This window comes from Crocodylus siamensis, chromosome 7, assembly GCF_052110815.1.
Source record: "Crocodylus siamensis isolate JL-2025a chromosome 7, ASM5211081v1, whole genome shotgun sequence".
Lineage (NCBI taxonomy): Eukaryota > Metazoa > Chordata > Crocodylia > Crocodylidae > Crocodylus > Crocodylus siamensis.
The window spans coordinates 66525714-66547735 of record NC_143401.1 but is presented as its reverse complement, the minus strand read 5'-3'; the positions used below and the strand labels follow the sequence as shown (position 1 = coordinate 66547735).

Genomic DNA, 22022 nt, shown 5'->3' with positions numbered 1-22022 from the left:
GGTCTCTTTTAGAGACAAGACACAGGGCTACAGGGGCCAGACATCAGAAGCAGTATGGCAATTCCTACTTTTTTTTACTAACCTTATGTGAGTACAGCTAATGGGGAATCCAGGGAATTGCTTTGATAGTAATACACATTAAAATATTTTTGCAAGAACAAGAGTTGATCCATCTGACATGGCTCACTACATCCTTCATAATAAGTACCTTATGACTAGGGCTCTACTGAACTCGGGGAGGCACCTAGTTAATTTTGCGCACAGATCCCAGGGCCAGCTGCCATTTTTGTGGGCTGAGTGCAGCACCTCCCCCCCCCCCCGAATACCTCTGATTGGCTAAGGGGCCCTGGCACTCCTGCCCCGCCCTGCAGATTGCCAGATGGCCTGAAACCACAATTTACTTACTCTGATTAAGCTCTGGGAAGCCATTAATTTACATGCTATTAACTTAAGTGTGGATTAATGGCTTTCCAGGTCTAATCAAGGTAATTAAGCCATGGTTTCAGGCTACCCCAAGCTGGACCATGGTCCTGGGCTGGCTGTGACAGGCAACTGGAAGGCTTCAAGCGGCTGCACCAGGGCCCGTGGAACCCCAGCATGGCTCTTTGCTGGAGGCAGGTTCATGCACACAACGAGCCATGCCGGAGCTCCGTGGACCCCAGTGCACCTGCTTGCAGCCTTCCGGTTGCCTGCCACAGCCAGCTCATGACCACAGTCCAGTTGCGTGTGCAGCCTTCTTGCCCCTGCCCACCACCCTCCCACTCACCTGCTCCAAGATTGCAGGGCTCTTCCCTTTACTATGCTTGCAGGTAAGTTGTTTTTTGTTTGTTTGTTTTTTTAGCGACCTCACTGTTTTTCACAGAGCCCGCCTGAATTTCACAGTTTCCACAAAAATTGAATAATCATGGATCATTACTTATGACTGAAATTTATAGTTAATATAGAAATAACATAAACTACAACCTGAACTGTCTCCTGAATTTGGCAATTCTCAAGGCTTTTCTCAACAGGATGCCTTTGCCCCTGCCCTTGGCCCTGCCCCTAGCCTTTACTATTTCCTAAGGACAACCAAACCCCTTTACATTTTCAGGTGGAGATGCATCAGCCTACTAGTTTGTGTCAACTTGACTCCATAACAGTATCTTTTACTATTTAGTTGTACTCGCAAATTTGCAATCAAGTTACAAATTTAGAGCTAAATGACAGCCATGACTGTACTGGCTAGGCTGGGATAGGAGCATTATGTTACAAAACACAGGCCTTCCTGTGCAGGACCTTCTTCCAAGGAACAAAGACTTGCCCACATTCCCCACAGCAACATACAAACCAGGGCAACATCAAATCGCAAAACAACATAAGCCATAATTTTACAACTCAAAGCCAAGAGAGAGAGGTAGAGGATAAGCTGGTACAGTATGAGACAATGTAGGACACTTAGAGTATGGGGAATAGGACAGGGATTGCAACTAAAGAATGCTACTATTCATATAATATTCAAACACTCAAATATTAATTGATCTTTTCCTTGCTGGTCTGTTTATGCTCCCTTTATCTGAATGCTAGATGGGGAAGTGGCAAGGCAGAGCAGGGCTAGCAGCTTTCCTCTAAACCTACTTTGAAATAAAAGTGATCCCTTAGGAAAAGATTTCTCTCCACTCTGCTTTCAGAGATCCAGTTTTGGGATTATAGCATGAGACACTGAAGGCCCCTACCGCCTCTGAGCAGTAGACTATGATGCTGGTCTGCTGTGTGCTCATTGTCAGCTGTGCAGAAAAGTAGGAGCCTCAAATGTTGATTGAGTGATGGATTGGAAGGGGCATTACCTGTTGGCTGAAATGCTGACTGACATTCATGCTACCCTGAGAGTCTTTCCTCATTTATAAAAGATAAAATACCTCACAGGAATTTAATCCAGCAACAAGGATGTGTGCTGTAGTCACCAGGGGCCAATCTGCTGCATTCTGTACTTTGGTTCAAACGAAGGCATAACTTCTAAGCATCACAGCACAACCAGCAAAACAATAAGAGCTGGAGAGCTTTGCATCCTGAACCCTCAGAGTACTCAGAAGAGCACCTGGCTGCTGGAAGGTGTTGAGGCGGACCTGGACAAGCTCGGCTGAGGGTAGCTAAAAGCTTGGCTGAAGGCAGCAGAAATGCCTCACTTCAGTGATCTTGCCTTGGCTTTCTTGCCATCCCTTCCTTCTATGTCAGCCAATGGGACTGGCAGTACAAAATTGTCTGCGAGAGCTGTGAAGTGCCAGCAGGTTGATCCAAGATCATGCAGAGTGCTTAGGAAACTCACAGGCCAGAGCTGAATGCTGAACAGACTGTGTTCCCTGGCATAATCCCTTTGTACAGGAAATACTGCAGATGGGGCCTGTTCTAAAAGTTTCACAGGGTTTATCCTTGCAAAAAAGGACTGTGACATGGACCAATACAGTTTGTATTGTAGGTGGATGTTGCATTTATTTGATTGTATTATATTCAGTTGATAACTGAAAAAGTTGATGGAGGCTGCATTTGTTCTTAGCTAATAATACTAGAAAAGATATTTTGGTATTTCCAGAGTATTTCAAGTTTATCCATCTAAAAAAATACAAACCAGTGACAGATATAGTCAATGGCTACTCTCATCAAGAATAAGTTTTTCCCCTATTTAAAAAAAAAAATTAGCCTCAAGTAGGCTGGTTTACACAAATAATATCTTTCTCTTCGCATTTCATCCAATACAAGGGTTCTAGGCAATGCTCCTGAAGAAAGACTATTAAATCTAAAACTTAATATAAAAACCACAACACATGCTGGATAAGGCAAATACAAAACAACCCTGTCCCCCTCCTAAAAACAAAAGAAAGCAATTGAATAAAAGAAACTTCAGCTCAGCCAGCAAAAGGAACTATGCTGCCATGCTGAAGCAGAAACAAATTCTGACCCACTGAAGGTAAGATGGAAATGACTTTTTTCTTTTTTTATTAGAACTTAGGACACATTCAGAGAAACGGCAAGAGACACCATGTAGATCATGTACTGAGCTCTCTTATTTCAGGTGGCAGGTCTTTATAAACTTCTGGTTTTGGAAGTTGCTCACTTTGGCAGTCAATCAGTTCTGCTCTATCAGCTTTCAGAACAAGATTCAAGATGTGTTCAGTTTGTTTAATGTTTCCCTGTGGTTTGTTTCCAATTCTAGTTTTTATTCTTTGAACTGAATGCTAGATTTGTAATTTCTTGTAATAGTGTTAAGGTGCTACAGAAAATAATCAGTGAGAAAAATAGCTAAGGGCAAAATATGGAACCACTAAATCTAATCCTTCTCTTTTCTCTTCTAGGAGGTGATCAGCAAGCCCTTTTCCCTTTGCAAGTTCCATTTCACAGAGGACTGTAGTATGGTGAATCCACTCATAGAATCATAGAATCACTGAGTCGGAAGGGACCTAGACAGATCATCGAGTCCTACCCCCTGCCATGGGCAGGAAGGAGCACTGGGGCTGGCAGGGGTCATAAGACCCCAGCCAGGTGCCTATCCAGTCTCCTCTTGAAGATTTCCAGGGAAAGTGAGAGCACCACCCCTCTGGCCAGAGCCTGGAACAGGCTTCCCACCCTTATAGTGAAGTAGTACTTCCTAATATCCAACCTAAACCTGTCCTCCCTCAGCTTGTGGCCATTGTTCCTGGTGACTCCAAGGGGGGCCCTGGCGAACAGACTTTCCCTGAGTCCCTGCTGGTGGCCCCTGATAAGGTTATAGGCAGCCACAAGATCCCCCCTCTTGCGGAGACTGGAGAGATTCAGGTCCCTCAGCCTCTCCTCATAGAGCTGGCCACGGAGGCCCCTGCTAATCAAGCATGGGAACAGATAGAAATAATTCAAGAACAGATATTCTCATGGACTTTCAACTTCTCTGGGACATGTAGGGGAAGGACATGACAATAGCTGAACTCTCATTGTGTTTCTGTACCTCTGTTTAGGCTGGGATAAGGGGTATTTAATTCTATCCAAACCAGCTTGCCCATCCATGCTCATTAGCAGGAAAAAACTTGGAGTTATCAGTTGCAGAAGAAAATCCTTCCACAGACGTCAGAATCATATCCCATATAACCAAACTGATCACCTGTGGAGGCTCCTTTGGGTTTTGCCCTGATCTGAAGTCATAATTCATACTCTAAGGCTAGGTACAGACACTCAAAAAGCTTGAGGCAGAATTAATCAAATCTTCCTGGGTTTCCTAAGCTGCGTAGATTGGATTGGGAGCGAACACACATTTATCCTTGTAGGGAGGGGTGTGGGGGGGTGGCATGAAGATACCTGCACTGGCCAAGGCCAGCAGGCTGGGGGCGCTGATGCATGTCCTAGTGTGCTGGAGAGGGTAGCCAAATGCAGCCAAGTGGCTTGGCCACTTCCAACTGGCTGCCCAGCACATGCCTCCAACCCTCTGCTATCAGGTGCAGAGAGGGGGACCCAGAGCAGAATCTCTCCCTGGCCCTGCCCTCCACCTGGCTGGCTGCCAGGGGTGTGGGAGCTGGGAAAGTGGAGGCCCCTACCCCCTGTCCCCACCCGGGTCCCCTCTCCAGTCAGCACAGCTGGGTTGGGGGGAAGTGCATGGCAGGGGCTTCTCCTCTTCCCCTGCCATCTGTGATCAGCCTGGCTTCTCTCCCCAGTCTGCCCCCAGCACCTGTCAGTGGGGGGGGAGTGGAGGGAGCAGAGAGGAAGCTCCTGCCATGCAGACCGAGCCACCCTGACCCAGTCAGAATGTGGCAGGGGTCTCGCTTCCCCCCATATCCGCCCCACCACTGACAGCACTGGGTCAGGCAGCAGGGGAAACCCCAATGCATACTCCCAGCTGTGGTGGCTGGGGCCGGGGCAGGGAGGGGGCCTTTCCCACCCCTTTCCACTTCCTGGCCTGGCTGACAGGGGCAGGTAGGGTGCTGGGCTGGGGAGCAGAGGCTTTGTGACAGCTTGGCAGGGGGCCATTCTGGTGCTTGTCCAGAGCAGACGATGAGTGCAGGCTGAGGGTAGCCTGCTGGCCCTGCAAAAGGCAGGTTATATTAACAAAAAAAGAAGCAATTTCCCTTGGTGAGAGTCAGGTTCCTATATTACTTATTTTGAACCGGAAAGTTTTTGTTCTCTACCTGTGCATCTGTGTGTGTTGGCGGGGGGGGGGGGTGTCTTCTTTGTCTAGGGTGTTTGAAGTTACCACCCATTTTTCCTGAGCTGAAGGATCCATTGGAGAGGTAGGACTTTAGCCTGGAACTCTACAGCTAACAGATACATCACAAAATCTTTCCCAGCTGCCCATGTAGAACATGGGGAATGCTAATATCATCAAAAGGGACAATTAAGGAAAGGCATGTAAGTCATTAATATGGCAAGACTCATGGATAGTGAATGCCAAATTTGTAGCAAACAGGAGCAGTTAGTCTCCCATGAGCAGCCCAAAATGTCTCGTGTTATTCTACCCCCACAGTGCTTAAGGCTGGCTCCTTACATGGTTCTCTTGGGAGGCTTTTCAAAGCTCACAAATGCTTGTGCTTTGGATTATATCAAAAAGTATGTTGGCCACCTTCTCTTCAAGGCTGACCTCTTTGTCCTGTGCCTTACATAGGTCAGGGTTGCTTAAGAAATTCAGTTCTGCTGTTAAGGGATAGGAGGCTGGCAGAACACAACAATACCGTGGAGGCCCAGCAGCAGGTGATAGCATAAAACACAGCTCAGAGTTACATCTGAGGTTGGAAGAAACACCTAATTTGTCAGGAGGACAAGGGGTACCTGCAGAGCCAAAGTCACTAACCTAGGAGAAAGATGCAGGTGGGTGCAGGGTCCATGGGGGTCTCCATTTCTGAAGTGCTACATAAAGAACATGAGAGGGAGACAGTTCTTATCTCTGACTTCATAGTCAGCAAAAGGACTGAACTAATGCTTTCATGATAACTATTTATCAGCAACTGGAATAGCTGAATAAGGGAGTGCAGAAATGTTGGGTTCTTCATCTGATGGTTCTAAAGCAAAAGCCTTAGCTAAAGCTAAAAAAGGATTAAGAGTTAGAGCTGCAGTTCTCTCCAGTCTAACAGGACGCTAGTAAGAGCTCTCGTGTGTCACTTTCTGAAGTGGCCTTGTGGACCCTGTCCAGACACCACTGACCCTTTTTCCCAATTCTTCTTGTTTACTAAGCATCTTTCGCCCCCCGTGGCAAAGCTATTAAAAACTGCACTCACAAAAAGCCACTATCATAAAAAACTCTTTTGAGGTCACACTGTAGACAGCCAGGTTCCTGCCTCTCCCTGCAAGACTAAACCAGAATAAACTGTTAATATTTTTTTTTTATACAGCCTCTTGGTAAAAAAAGAGCAGTGTAATTTTCCTCAACACATGCCTTATGCTTTAGGTCATGCACGGTCATCACAGAATTAAAATAAACTGGTGAAAGTTTTTTCATCCAGAATGGCCATTATCAGGAATCTTTTGGTGTAAAGTACATTTTTGTCAGAGACTTTCTTCTTACCTTTCTTGCTTTGGGTCTCAAGTTGTGCAAAGTGGCATTAAAGCACATTTCCATGCTGTATGCATCTGTTCTTCATCAGCACAAATCCTTCTGCTTCTTTGTAAGGTTTTAAAGGTGATTCTGTTTCCTGTAACTGCGTTATTGTGGCTAGATGTTTTTGTATATAAGCAACACTACTGCCAGTATTACATGAGGAAAATAATCTGGAGTATTTTCTTTTGAATCAGTAACATTCGACAGGGGTGACTTTGGCTTGTTGTGTTCAAACCATCAGCCCAAGATTTTCTTCTACAAAGAACACTTGCTTTAAAAACTACAATCCCAAATAATGTACCCCAGCATTGCAGATTCCTTTGTGCAATGGCTAAAAATGAGTCTTCCTGTACTGTAAAAAAATGGGAATGTCTGTAACCGCTTCTGCTACTGGCAAGTAACAGGATGATGAAGAATGATGGAGAGTGGACAAGAGTTTCTGGAAGTCTTCCACAATCTCGTCCCTTAACACTCACCACCAGCTTCTCTCTTCCCACGCTGACTGCCAAGCACTAATTCTGCACACATCAGACACAAAACAGAGTAAAATTTGCTAGGCACTGCAGCGAGGTGAAGGCAAGAGCAGGCTGGGAAGCAGGGCAGCCTGTGCCTCTGCTGCAATGGGCCCAAGATGCTGAACCAGCAACAGCTCTTCATTGAACCTGGCAGAATCTGACTAACTGACTGGAGAGGCTCTGATACTAGAGGACAGATGATAGGGACACATCATTCTGAGCCCCAGACTAATTTTGCTGATTTAGAAATGTGTCTGAGAAACAGATTTACCTTTTCTCAGTATTTCATAGCAGTTTTGTTTCTTTCCTTCAGCGAGGGCCAGCACATCCTGTATGGATTTCATCTGACACAAAAATGGGAGGAGGCTGCTGTGTGTGGTTAAGTTAATCTCCATCTTCTCGCTCACTTCCAGGTTCTTGCAGGCATGCTGAAATATGTCAGACAGGCTGTTATAGCAACAACCCTGAGGATGGTCTGTTTCTGGAGTAGAAAGTACCCTTTTTCATTGTGACAGGCTGCAAATAAGTTCAGATTGCCTCGCTCCTGGGGTTTGGTTTTATGGATAACCCAGGTAACACCATAATTCAGCTGAAGCTTCCTTACTTTCCTATTTATTTATTGCTGGGTCTTCCATGGGGCCTCTAATTCCCAATACTCCTAGCGAGCAACAACTTGCCATCTTCCATCCTGTCTGGAGCTGACAAGAGCCACCTGCTGCCATGAGTCAGCAGTCATTACTCTATGTCTTTATGAAAGTTCAGGATGACCCAGAAGTAGGTCTCTAACTCCTGTCCTAGGCCAGATAGCTTGCCTTGTTACAGGAACAAACTGCAAACAATATTAGGGAAAAGCAGGGACTGTGCCTCACATAGACAATTTACTGCTGGGTGAAAAGGGGGGCAGGGCTTTATTTCTCCAGGATAATTGCTATGGCATACATTCTCACTCTGCAGTAAGCGAGAGCTACATTGTAGTAGCTTATCCCAGAAGTTTCCATTTCCCATGAGGTAAGACTGTGCACATAGGTAGTTACTATGGAGCAAGTGATACACAGTAAATCCCTGTCTTCTTCCACTCCTGATACATTTCTTGGGGCTAGGTGTGGACAGTCAAAAATCCCAAGACTGAATTGATTCAATCTTTTGAACTGATCAATCTATCAGTGGTGTAGATTGAACCAACAGGCACAAGAACAGACATTCTTTTTTGATTCCAGAAATGCTGCCACATGCCCACAGTGGTACAGGCCAGAAGCCAGGGGCACTAGAGTACAGCTTCCTGCTTGGCTGGAGAAGACAGCTTGGGTCAAGGCTAGCCTGCCCACCCCGCGAAGTGTGGGGGGGAAAAGGGGGTATGTGGGGCAGGTGCAAAGCATCCTGAGATGCTGGGGGACAGAGTTAACATGAATCTGAAAGGAATCTGGTTCAATAAACCAATTTAAACTAAATCAGTTCAGTCTGATCCTACATCCATTCAGGTTTATCTTAAACTGGTTTTGGCCGTTTTGAAAGTGGTTTATGTGCATTGAACTTCTGGGCTAAGTACACATAGTCAAAAAGCCCAAGGCTGAATCGATTCAATCTTTGCAGTTTAGTTGAAACTGCATAGATTGAACTGACAAGAAGTGAACAGACATTTACTTTTGATTCCAGAAATGCAGCCACATGCTTGCAGTGGCTCAGGCCAGAAGCCAGGGGGTGCTAGAGCATGTCTCCCAGCCTGCCAGCCACTGCTGAAGAGAAGGTGGGGAAGCTGGGAGGGAAACCCTCAAAGGCTTTCCTCCCCTTCCTTGCTCAAGCAGAGAGGTGGGGTTTGAGTGCCTTTGCCTGAATCAACACCAGCTGAGGTCTTCCTGGTAAGGCTTTTCCCTCAGAGGCTTCTCCTGTCCCTGCCAGCTTGAGCAAAGCAGGGGAGGGGGCAGGGCACTGGAGAGAATTTGGGGCAGAAGTTCCATAGATTGGTTTTACCTAAATCAGTTAAGTTTGATACTGCATTCAACCAGGTTTATCTTAAATTAGTTTCAGACATTTTGAAAGTGGTTTATGTGCACTGAAGTTCTGCTTTGTTATACGTTTAAACTGGTTTCTAATCACTTATACCAGTTTATGTGAAACTTTTATCCCTAGCCCATATGTTTGTACCCTAGGTGCTGTGAATCAGCTGTCTCTATTTTGCAAGTATATGAGAGCATAATTAGAAAGCAGTTTATTTTAGTGGGTCAAGAGACATCAGTATCCTGATATAACAGAGTCATTAGCAGTTAAGCCATTTTAGCCTGTTGGCATGCCTCCTAGACTATTAACAGCTAAAATAAGTTTTCTCCTATTACTTGCTCTTTAACTTATGTGACTTGGGCAAGATTGAGAGAGGGTCAGTCAGGCACCACAGAGACAGGCCAGTCTGATGGCAAACTGTAGCATGACATCTCCTACCTGCCCCTGAACAGAACAGATTGAGGTATTACATAATTAAGGTACCACATGATTAATCTACTCCTGGTAGGAAAAAAGGGTCTGGCTGCAAGTTTAAAAACAAAAACAAACAGAACTGGGTGCCAAGTATTCTGGAAAAGAGGAACAGTTAGTTTTGGACTGTGCAATCTACTTGGCTAATGCTGAACTATCACTAGGAAGTGCAACTCTCAAAACACTGTTGTTGATAATAGAAGGCAGTGGTGCTCAACCTTTGATCCTGCGAGTCAGATGAGCACTGTGGAGCTGGTCTGCAGACTGGATTGTTTGGGTGGGGTGGTTTGCAGGCCAAATCCAGTCTGGGGTCAGTGTGTAGGGTCAGTCCCTGAATGTGATCCAATGTGCTGGCCTAGCTGGAGCTGGTCATGGAAAGACCCTGATGCATTCTGATTCACATTTTGTGAACTGGTTCACATTTTGTTGCAAAGAGAAGATAAAGAGAGAGAGCAAGAAGACACAACCATGTGTGAGTGTCTACACTCCTATAGCAGTCATCAGGGCTCTCACCTGAGTTGGGGGCAGGAATCTGGAGTTCCAGTATGCTCCAAGGTCTGTTGATAAATTTTACATAAAAGTCATTGAATAAAATGTATAAACAGACCTTGGAGCTGGCCATAGGCAGAAAAAACACCTAGTTTATGAATACTAATAAGGGTGTGTGAGGTAGGGTCTAAGTTACTCAGGCCAGTCATGGCAGGTATTTCTGGGGAACTTTAATGCTGAAAACTGAGACTCATACAGACTTGAGGTTTCTCTGGGTTTAGGCAGCAGCTAAGTGCGGGGGTTTAGTATCACCTAAACCTTGCCAAAGTTCCACTTTTGGCATGTTAGGCCTTCTTGTATCTTGGCCTTTGTGATCAGATGTTTAAGTACTGAACACTCATCAACTCCATTCCTTTCAGTTTAGGATTGTTGAGGAATATATGGATCTATCCACCATTTGACCTCCCTTTCTCAAGAAGCTTTGGGGGAAAGAGTAGGAAGATAACCAGATGCCTGTGAAAACAGCCATCAGTAGCAGGCTACTAACATCTTTACTAGATGGCAGTAGGTATGAGGACCGTGGGGGACAGTTGCTCAAATGGAAAAATTGTTTCATTTAAGAAAATGGTAAAAACCCTTCAAACTTTACAAAATGCGCTCAAGACAGACAGCTACCTTCCATGCATAATAGCAATAGTGTTATCGAAACACAAGTCATGGTTCATTTGGATGAAAAATAAGGACCATTTAACACAGATGTATTTTGACTCGTCTCTGTAACAGATTACAGAGCTCTCTGATGTTCCCCCAAAACATGACACATTATACACAATGCAGTGTTATCTCACAACAAGAGACTGTATCATGTTTGCTAGGGAAAACAGCTACTACTGCTAGGGGTGTGTTCATTCAGAATTCTTTGGGTGTTGTAAATCCCTGGTTTAACATTTCCACAGAACTAATTTAGAAGGGAGGTTAGATAACTGTTCCATGGCAAACCTTATTTATAGTCAGTATTATAATTCTAGTAAAATTACATTTGGAAAAATAATTTAATTCTTTCACATCAGCATTAAAAAGCCCATCTGCTCCTGGCAAACATTATGTAATAATCCTTATTGGAATTAGAAGGCTATGAATTAGAATAATAGAATCAAAGAAAATGAGGGTTGGAAGGACATCAGGAGGTCACATCTAGTCCAACCGCTTGCCCAAAGCAGCACCATCTATAGCTAGATCATCCCAGCCAAAGCTTTGTCTAGCCGGGTCCTAAAAACCTCTAAGGCTGGAGCTTCCACCACGTCTCTGGGTAACCTGTTCCAGGATTTTCCTATCCTAATAAGAAAATTCTTCCTAATATGTAACCTAACCTTCCATTGCTGCAACTTGAGACCATTGCTCCTTGTTCTGTCATCTGCTACCGTTGTGAACAGTTCAGCTCCATCCACTTTGGAACCATCCTTCAGGTAGTTGAAGGCTGCTATTAAATCCCCTAAGTCTCTTCTCTAGAATAAATACACCCTCTCAGCCCTTCCTCATAAGTCATGTCCCCCAGCACCTCACCATTTTTCTTGCCCTCTGCTGGACCCTCTCCAATTTGTCCACATCCTTTCTGTAGTGGGGACCCAAAACTGAACACAGTACTCCAGATGTGGCCTCACCAGTGCTGAATAGAAGGCAATTATAACTTCCCTTGACCTGCTGGCAACACTCCTACTGATGTAGCTCAGTATGCCGTTAGCCTTCTTGGCAACAAGGGCACATTGCTGGCTCCAATTCAGCTTGTTATCCAGTGTAACCCCCAGGTTCTTTACTGCAGAGCTGTCACCCAGCCAGTCAGCCCCCAGTCTGTACCGGTGCACGAGATTGTTCTGTCTTAAGTGCAGGACTTTGCACTTGTCCTTGTTGAACCTCATGAGATTCCTTTTGGCCCAATCTTCCAATTTATCTAGATCACTTTGAATCCTAGCCCTACCCTCCAGCATATCTACTACTCCCCCCAGCTTGGAGTCATCTGCAAACTTGCTGAGGGTGCCATCTTCCAGGTTGTTGATGAAGATATTGAACAAAACCAGCCCCAGGACCGACTCCTGGGGCACTCCACTTGATACTAGCTGCTAACTAGACATTGAGTCATTGATTACTACCCTCTAAGCCTGATGCTCCAGCCAGTTTTCTATCCACCTTACAGCCCTTTCATGCAGCCTGCAAGAATGTTGTGGGAGACAGTATCAAAAGCCTTGTTAAAGTCAAGTTGTATCACATCCACTGGTCTCTCTGCATCCAAGTCACCTTGTAACAGAAGGCAGTCAGGTTGGTGCTGCATGACTTGCCTTTGGTGAATCCATGCTGACTATTCATAATCACCTTCTCCTCCTCCAAGTGCTTAGAAATGGATTCATTGAGGATCTGCTCCATGATTTTTCCAGGGTCTGAGGTCAGGCTGACTGGTCTGTAGTTCCCTGAATCTTCCTTTTTCCCTTTCTTAAATATGGGCATGACATTTCATAGATTTCATAGATTTCATAGACATTAGGGCTGGAAGGGAGATCATCGAGTCCAGCCCCCTGCCCAAAGGGCAGGAAGTCACCTGGGGTCATAGGATCCCAGCAAGATAAGCATCCAATTTGCTCTTGAAGGTATTCAATGTAGGTGCTTGAACCACCTCCGCTGGCAGACTGTTCCAGACCTTGGGGGCTCGGACAGTAAAGAAATTCTTCCTTATGTCCAGCCTGAAACGGTCTTGCAGGAGTTTGTGACCGTTCGACCTCGTCATCCCTTGGGGTGCTCTGGTGAACAGACGTTCCCCCAGATCCTGGTGGTCACCCCTGATAAACTTATAGGTGGCCATCAGATCACCCCTGAGCCTGCGCTTTTCCAGGCTAAAGAGTCCCATGGCTCTCAGCCTGTCATTGTAAGATCTGTTTTCCTGACCTCTGATCACGCGCGTGGCTCTTCTCTGGACTCTCTCAAGCTTCTCCACATCCTTTTTGAATTGTGGAGCCCAAAACTGGACGCAGTACTCCAGCTGCGGCCTCACCAAGGCTGAGTACAAGGGGAGAATGACGTCCCGGGATTTGCTTGAGAAGCATCTATGGATGCAAGCCAGCATTTTGGTCGCTTTACTAGCCGCAGCATCGCATTGGAGGCTCATGTTCATCTTGTGGTCAATGATGACCCCCAAGTCTTTTTCTTCTGTAGTGCTATCCAACGTAGCACTGCCGAGCCTATAAGGGTGCTGCAGGTTTTTCCTCCCAAGGTGGAGAACCTTGCATTTTTCGGTGTTAAACACCATGAGGTTCTCATCTGCCGATTTGCTGAGCTTGTCCAGGTCAGCCTGGATCACCTGCCTATCTTCTGGCGTGGATGCTTTGCCCCAAAGTTTGGTGTCATTGGCGAACTTGGCCAGTCCACTCCTGACTCCAATGTCCACATCGTTAATGAAGATGTTGAACAGTATGGGACAGAGCCTTGAGGGACCCCACTGGTCACAGGGCACCATGATGAGTGACTGCCATCAATCACAACCCTCTGGGTCCGACCACGAAGCCAATTTCCCAGCCAGCGGATTGTGGTGGAGCCAAAGCCACAACCGGCCAGTTTGGCCAAGAGGTGATCATGGGATACCAGATCAAAAGCTTTTTTGAAGTCAAGATATATGACATCAATCTCTTCTCCCTTGTCCAGGTGATAGATCACCTGGTCATAGAAGGAAATGAGATTGGTCAAACAAGACCTACCCGCAACAAACCCGTGCTGGCTGTCCCTTAGGATGTTAGCCTGGGCCAGTCCCTCAAGGATGGCCTCCTTAATAAACTTTTCTAAGATCTTCCCCAGGATAGAAGTCAGGCTAATGGGCCTGTAGTTAGCTGGATCCACTCTCCTCCCTTTCTTGAAGATCGGCACCACATTGGCCTTCTTCCTGTCTTCGGGCACTACACCAGAGCGCCAGGAGTTTTCAAAGATCCGTGCCAGGGGCTGGGCTATGATGCTCGCCAGCTCCTTGAGTACCCTGGGGTGCAGATTGTCAGGGCCGGCTGACTTGAAGATATCCAGCTTCTCAAGGTGTTCCTTCATGAGGTCAGCATTGATGGAGGGTAGGGGATCCCCCTCACCCAGATTTCCCTGTCCCATAGCAGGCATGGGCATCCCGTGTGACTGATGAAAGACTGACGCAAAGTACCTATTTAATAGGTTGGCTTTTTCCTGGGCGTCAGTTGTCAGTTGCCCCATCTGGTTTAGCAGGGGTCCAACATTGCCCTTGCTTTTCCTCCGGCTCCCACATATCTGAAAAAGGACTTTTTGTTGTCCTTGATGCCTGAAGCTAGTTGGAGTTCAGTTGCAGCCTTGGCTTTCCTGGTTTGCTCCCTGCAGGACTGGACCAGCGCAGAGTAATCCTCCTTGGAGGTGAATCCCGTCCTCCATCCTTTGTAGGCTTTCCTTTTTAGCCACAGTAGGTCCGCTAGGTCTCTGGAGAGCCAGGGGGGCTGCTGTGCCTTCTTGCTGCCTTTCCTCCGTGTTGGAATAGATTTAGCTTGCCCTTTTCCAATCATCCAGAACCACCATATGTATGATGGCTAATGGCTTTGCAATCTTACCAGCCAACTCCCAATCTAATCAGCCAACAGACAACTCCCTCAGCACCCTTGGGTGCATCCCATCTAGCCCCATGAACTTGCATATGTCCAGCTTTTCTAAATAGTCCCTAACCTGTTCTTTTGCCACTGTTGGCTGCTCACTTCATCCCCAAACTGTGATGCTGTGCAACTAGTCTAGGACCTGACCTTGCCTGTGTAGACCGAAGTGAAGAAGGCATTGGGCACTTCAGCCTTTTCTGCATCCTCTGTCACAAAGTTGCCTTCCCCATTCAGTAAGAGACCCACACTTTCCCTGATCCTCCTTCTTGCTACCAACATACTTGTAGAACACTTTCTTATTACCCTTCATGTCCCCTGCTAGCTGCAACTCCAATTGTGCTTTGGCTTTCCTAACTTCATCCCTGCATGCCCAAGCAATGCTCTTAAAATTCTAAACAGCATTAGAGCACCCCCACCCCTACCCCCACTATCACTGTGTCCTGAAAGGCAGCAAATCTCCCTTTCAAGTCTATCATAATTTCCTCTGTTAGTAAGCTTGCTTCTCTGCCTCTGCTGTTGCACTCCTCCAAAATGTACTAGCTTGCTTTGTTCCAAGGAACTTGGAACTGGAATGGGTCCATTGCCATTAGCTGCCACACTGTGAGAGCAAGTCATGCATCCCAGCTGCCCCTATACAACAGTGGAAGAGCCAAATAAGAGTGGAACTGCTGCTTGGAATAGGACCAAGAAAGAGGAAGGCTGTGCAGGAGGGATCTGTAGCCCCCTTCAGGAGTGTAGCTCACCCTTCAGTGGCCTTTGTACATTCCTTCCAGAGGAACGTAGAAAGGGGTGTCTGGCTAGCTTGTGGGCTGGAGGCCTGGGGCTGGGATGACTGTTCGCTGCACAGACCCACTGACCTTAAAAAAGGCTGAAGAAGAGGAGTTAACTTCCTCTGGATTGTGGAAGGGGAAGAAAATGAGGAAGAATCTGTACCTCTTCACTGATCTCTTTCCCCTAGAAAGACGAGTTATTCAGAGAAACGTGTTAGTACAACTGAGCTAAGATTCATGCTATAATCATATAAAGCAGCTACTAGTTTAAAAGAAGTTTTTGAGGCGTTTGCAATACTAATTCCAAATACATTCAACTGAAGTATATATTTCTGGCATACAGCACCTAGAAATTGTCAGCTGCTTTAGTCACTTTTAAAATTCCAAACTTTAACATATGCAGCCTAAACTGATTAGCATTCCTGTCTGGTAGCTCTAATCCTGGGAGTATTCATGTTAAAGTTTAAAAGCCCATGAGGCTTCTGTAAGAGATAAAGTAAATTCATTGTTATGACTATACTTAAGCTGCCACAAGTATATTTTTTCCTAAAGCAGAATAAATACTAATCACAGGATTGTTGTGATTTCACTGATGTTTATGTATCTACATATGTACTTATAAATAATTTTGCCAGGAATTACCCTTGGGGCACAATTATTGTGTTTCCAAGGGGATCCTGCAGAAAGAAATGTTTGTGAACAATACCAGGGCACATCATAAAACATTGCTCCAGTTTCAATCTCATTTAAATGCAGAAGTTGATACACCTTAAAACTTTTTTAATGGCACATGCAACAAAATTATATATAGTTTCTCTGTGACAGTGGGAAAAAAAAGAATCAGACAATGGGCAGAGAACACATTTCTGAACTGTACTAGCTGGGGGGGCAAAGATGGCTGTAAGACAGCTTTTCATGTTCTGAATTGTGGGTCTGGGCCCTGGGATGGAAACTTGAGCTGATCAGTAACTTTAACTCACAGCAGCTTCAATCAGCTGCTTGGCTGCCAGTGAATAGTTGGAACAGAATGCAGTAGCCATACTTCATCTGACAACTCTGTCTGCCTCCCCAGCCACATACCTCTGCACCAGAGAGTGCAAGAGGAATAACAAAGCCATTATGCCAACCCTACATTGCTTTGGGGATTCCCAAAGGCCATGGTGGGAGGGGGGTTATGTAGCTGCTTTCAGGTCCCTTCATAGCACAAGAGCCGGCAGACGTGTTACTAGAAGGGTTTGCAACCTGGGCAAACCCTGCTGGAGAGTCAGGATGAGGGGTTGGAAAGAGGTATAGAAAGCAGGGAAGGGGTGTAGGAAGCGGAGAAGCAGAGAGCCTTACCTGCTCCAGGTACTGCTCCGGGGTACTGTTCCAGGGGTTTTACTTGCTGCTCTGGTGTGATTTGTCACTGGTTATTGCTGCTACAGCATCAGCGCATGGTCCATGAACAAAGCTGTTGCTGCCATTCCCGCAGTGTGGATTCACCAAGGGAGACACCATTCTGGTGCCACCATTAAGTTGGCACCCAGGGCTGGTGCCATGATCACCCACCTCATATTTTGCTAGTATGTAAAGGGGCTGGAGTACAGCTTAATACTGGGACCTACAGTAAAGGCAAATAAGATTGTATATGTACAATGGCAGGGCAGGGGTACTGGGTGCTTCCCCCACCTGCACAAAGGCACTCACCTGAGAAAGAAGCAGGTCTGGTTCTACTGTGAGATCCTCTGGAAGGTAATGTAATCAATGCCTTGTTCCCTGCTTTATAACCTACTGGGCAAGGCAGAAGCATAACTAACAAGTTTTGTGCCCTAAGTAAAACCCTGTCAGAGTGCTGCCCATCTCCTCCCTGATTTGGTGAGTATCACACACAGAGGCTGCCTGCATCATGTGCTGTAAGTTAGCCATCCCTGCAGTAGGGGATGGCCTGATGAACACACTATCGGTGTGTCTAAACACATTCTTACTACTCTGTACTAAAGAACCTGAAAGCCTCTGGGATTAGCCCCTGCTGTGGAGTCTCCTGTAACAGTGGTCTCCAAAGTGGGGTGCGTGCACCCCAGGGGGTGCACAAGACAATCCACTGGGGTGCAGGAAGAAAATATTAGAACTTCTATTTCTATTTATATAAATATACATATAGTTGGGGGGTGTGCTCAAAAATTTTTTACTGATAGGGGTGTGCGATCAAAAAAGTTTGGAGACCACTGTCCTGTAACACTTCAAACAGCTGTACAAGAAGGAGAAATTAAGGAGTTCATAAGGAATACATGTAAGTCCTGGAGTTAGATGCATGCATTTGAGTCAGGCTGTAGAAGCACTTCAAATTTGTGTATCAAACTTCACTTCCATACCCTATAGCAATACTTCTCTATAGAAGTGTTTTCCTTGCTTTAGCTACTCATCAAGTAAAAATCTTGCAGTCCTGTATTTGTTGTAAAATGGAGGAGGAAGATTCTAACTATGCACAGTGATTTCAACATTCAACTTTGAATTCACATTACCAGAATTATATATAAAATGCTGTCTTTGCATTGAGTTAAAAGACCTTCATTTCAATCTATGAAGCTATTAGCATCCAGCTACAGATGAAGCACCCCATTTCTACCCATCTGACTCCTGCACACTCTTTGGTACTAAAAAGGTCTAAAACAAAGGTCCTGAGTGCTGGAGATAGAGGGGCAGAGTACAACATTTATTCACATCAGTGAGCATCTATTCTCAAAGGCCATCCTATGTGCTCACCAATATGGATGAAAGTTGCACAGTATAGATCAAGCATTTTCATCTAAGAAAGCTTGATTTTGGCATAGGTTGTTTGGGGAAATAAGATTAAGGCAAAAGCACTTTAGTGCTGTAAGCACTGAAGTATTTGATAAAAGGTGGAGTGGCAGCATCACTGCCTCCTTCTCACAAAGAGCCGGTTTAAACTCCTAACTCTGGGAGAGGTCATGGCTGTGAGTCTCAAGTGGAAGTTCTGTGACATCTAACTGTCTTTGGCGGGTGGGCTTCAACCACACCTCTTTTCTCAGCATTTCTTCTTGGGCAGCTGGAGGTGGTCCAGCAAGCTATTTTCTGTGGATCTAATTCTTAAGCACCTAACTTCCCCATGCATTGTACAGAGAGCAGGTAACTGAGGGCTATAGATTTCACTACGCAGCACTGTGCCTCCAGTGACCAAGTCCTTTTATGGATCTAGCCCATAGATACCAAAGTGATGAATGCTGTATAAGGAACTCATGTGGACAGAATTAAATACTGAGATAAACTGATTTTTACTATTCATTAATACAGGACAGTTAGAGAAAACGCTTGGTAAAATGAAAATAAATTTTTAAATAAACCTTATCATTATTTCCATAGACTAGATGAACATCACATCTATCTGTTTATATTGCTTCACCTTTGTTAGCCTGTAAAAATTCATATTCAACCATGGAACTTACAGCTATAATATCACAGTTAAAGAAATTAATTTCACCCGGACTCGAATGAATCTGAGTCAGAGGAAATATATATAAGAAAACAATTACAGAGAAAAACTCTGTTGTGTCGTCCTTGTTTTATGTGTAGAACAACAGAGTGGCACTGTAAAACTAAAATTGAATCTAAGAAAGGCCTTGTAAAGGGGGGTGGGGAACCCTCAAAACAAGAAGTATTTTGATAAAAATGCAGATAAAAACATCATCAAAATTCAATAAATGGTTGGGGTTTTTTAGATGACCTATAGAAACATTTTCATATAATTTAATGATTTTTCAGGTACTAAGAGCCGGATCATGAGCTGCTGTATGTCAGCATAACTCCAATGAAGAAAGGACAAAGCATTTTTTATGACTGTGAGATATATCTAATTCTACCAGAGTACAGTCACAGATGCTCTGCTCTATTACAAAAACGTCTCCCCTTTCCCACACATTGTCATCAGAAATAAATACAGGAATAGCATTTGTGCCCTTTAAGCTTTTAGCAGTCACTGCTTGCATTTAATTGTGGCATTTTTTTATTAAATTGCTCAGATTTTTAATAAATTGGTTTGGGGTTAGGAAAAATAAAGTACAGTAATGTAACAGGGTACGATGCCCAGCCATACTAATAGGACATGGCACTTTGGCAAAGCATCTTCTCATTAGCAATGTTTTGATTAACTCAGTTCCTGCACAAAATGCCACATAAATAATACTTTTGTTTCTGGGAGTCTAGCTTCATTATCACTGAGAAAGTTGTACTATTATTGCCAGATTTTTGCGTACAACCATAGTTCCTGACATTCTATCAACCTCCTATTTCCCATAGACTATTTCTGAATTTACTTAGGGGTGTGGACACATATAACACTTACCCATTCCAAGAATGTCACTGATTGGGAACTGGTTCACATTTTTCACTGGATAAAATGTTCACATGTACACTGTTATGGGTTCCAAGTAGAACCATCACATTTTAGGGATTACAAAGTTGCTAAAATGCCACCGGGGGTGGTAGAGTATCCAGACCATCAAGGTGCCCAAGTTCCCCCATGATTCCTTTTAAGGGCAGGGGCAGACCTGTACTGGCTTGTCGCAAAGAAAGATGATGATATCATGGCCCCAAACTGCAATTTCTATCCCCCATTCTCAAAGAAAAAATCCAAGTTTGATAAAGAACATAATTACACTCCCACTCCTAACCCAAATTAGCCTGCAAACCCTGGAGTGCACGGCTGTAGTAGGGAGGTAAAACTAACAAGCCACTTACTAACACAGGAGCTGAAAAGTCCTGGAGATTTTGGGGCACCTCTGGAGCATCCATCCCCCTGGGAACCATGAGCAGGGGGCCTCCCAGCACCTGGCAACCTTTTCACTCCCACACCTACCCCAAACAAGCCTGGATCCCCACTGCCCAGTGTCTGTATGAGGGAAGGCACACAGATACTTTGCTGCCACATTCACGCAGGCCGTGATCTGTTGTCCGCACAGCAGAATCCTGGCTGCATTCCAGAGCATCCCTGTTGCCTGCATATGTCTGCAAAGAAGACGTGAGGAGCAGTGCAGTTTGGGTACCTGGAGGACTGACCAGACACTAATGCTATGTGTCCTCACATAATACTGAACTTGCTCATGGAGGACTGGCTCAAAATAGTACTCAATTTTCCCCATGTGCTTTTAAAATATTCCAGGAAGTTTGAACCAGTCTTAAGTGCAGTACATGTCTAGACTATAAGCATGCCTATAAACCGTGCTCTGAAACATTGGGATTAGAACGTGTCAGAGCCTGCTGGAGCATTCCAACTGCAATGTGCCAGTGTGCTGCGGCGTCTGGTGTATTCAGTGTTCTGAGTTTTAAAATGGTGGCAGGGGTGCTTTAATTGAAGCTCATCAAATGAACTTTAGTTAAAGTGCCCCCATGGCCATTCCAAAACATGGGACACTAAATACACCAGACGCTAGAGCATTTTAGAACGGCTGCTGAGAGCTGCTGTAATTAAAATGCCCTCCACTGCGGAGCATGTGTATAGGCACCCATACGGTTTAAAGTTTATTTAGACTGCTCAGAGTGTTAGTGTCTGTCCAGACCCTTAGAACTGGAGAAAATGGCTTTGATTAGAAAAGGGCAGTCACAAGCAGGGATCTGGTTTTTCCATTTTTCCATGGAAAAATGAAGTAAACTGTGGATTTTACCTTTTACTGGAGACAAATGCGGATTTCTCATTTTACTGGAGAAACCCATGGATTTTGCAGTTTTGTGAGGAGCCTTCTGAAGGCTGGCAGAGTTCTAGCCTGCAAGGGCTGGGAAGGAGTGGGAGGAGGGCCATCAGGCAGGGGCGCCATGTGCATGTATATCAGAGGTGGGCAAAATGTGGCCCGGGGGCTGGATGCAGCCCACCAGGCCATTCTATCTGGCCTGTGGGGCCCCTAAAAAATTAAGAAAATTAATATCTATCTGCCCTGGGCTGTCCATCATGCGGCCCTCGATGGCTTGCCAAAACTAAGTAAGTGATCCTCTATCCAGTATAATTGCCCGCCCCTAATGTATATGCACATGGCCACCAGGCAGCCTGGAGAGCAGCTCCCATAGGTGTGTGGTGGGGGACAGGAACTGAGGCCCCCATAGGAAGGGAGGAAGGGAGTTGATCAGGGCTGGGGCTGCTGTCCAGTTAGGCAGTGCTTGGGTCTTGTGGCTGCAAAGCACAGCTGCAAGGCCCTGGCAGGGAGTGGGAGGGGGGCCATGGGTGGCACATCTGTGGGGGCAGGGCCAGTTTCCCACTGCTGCACGCACTACTAGAAGGGCAGGGGGGGGGATCCACACCCCCACATCTGTGCGTGGGGAGGGTTGCCTGCTGCAAGCTAAGGTGGGAGGGGCTCCTCCCTGCCACTGTGTGAACTCCTGGTGAGGGAGGGAGGGCCCGTGCCCCCCAGATCTGTGTGTAGGATGGGGACTGTGGGATGCCCACTTCAGGCTTGTGCTCCCTGCCCTGCTGCCCTCCCCTGGGGCCTCTATAGTCCCTGTGTGTACGACCCCCAGCACTGCAGAGAACAGTGGAGCCATGCAGGAAGCTGCCTGCCGCTGTGAGCTCTGTGTTGCCTGCAGCCCCTGCACGCAACCCTGTGCTGTGGCTCCCGCTGCGGCCGTGCAGGCAGGG

General features: G+C 45.8%; 1 long non-coding RNA gene across 1 annotated transcript in view; it reads right to left on the bottom strand.

The window, feature by feature from the left end:
- LOC149859917 (uncharacterized) overlaps positions 1 to 6726 on the bottom strand; it is a 46997-nt gene extending 40271 nt beyond the window's left edge. The window contains exon 1 of the long non-coding RNA XR_016443416.1: positions 6494 to 6726. This is a non-coding gene — a long non-coding RNA (uncharacterized LOC149859917). The remainder of the gene's footprint in view (positions 1 to 6493) is intronic.
- Positions 6727 to 22022: the final 15296 nt, after the last annotated feature.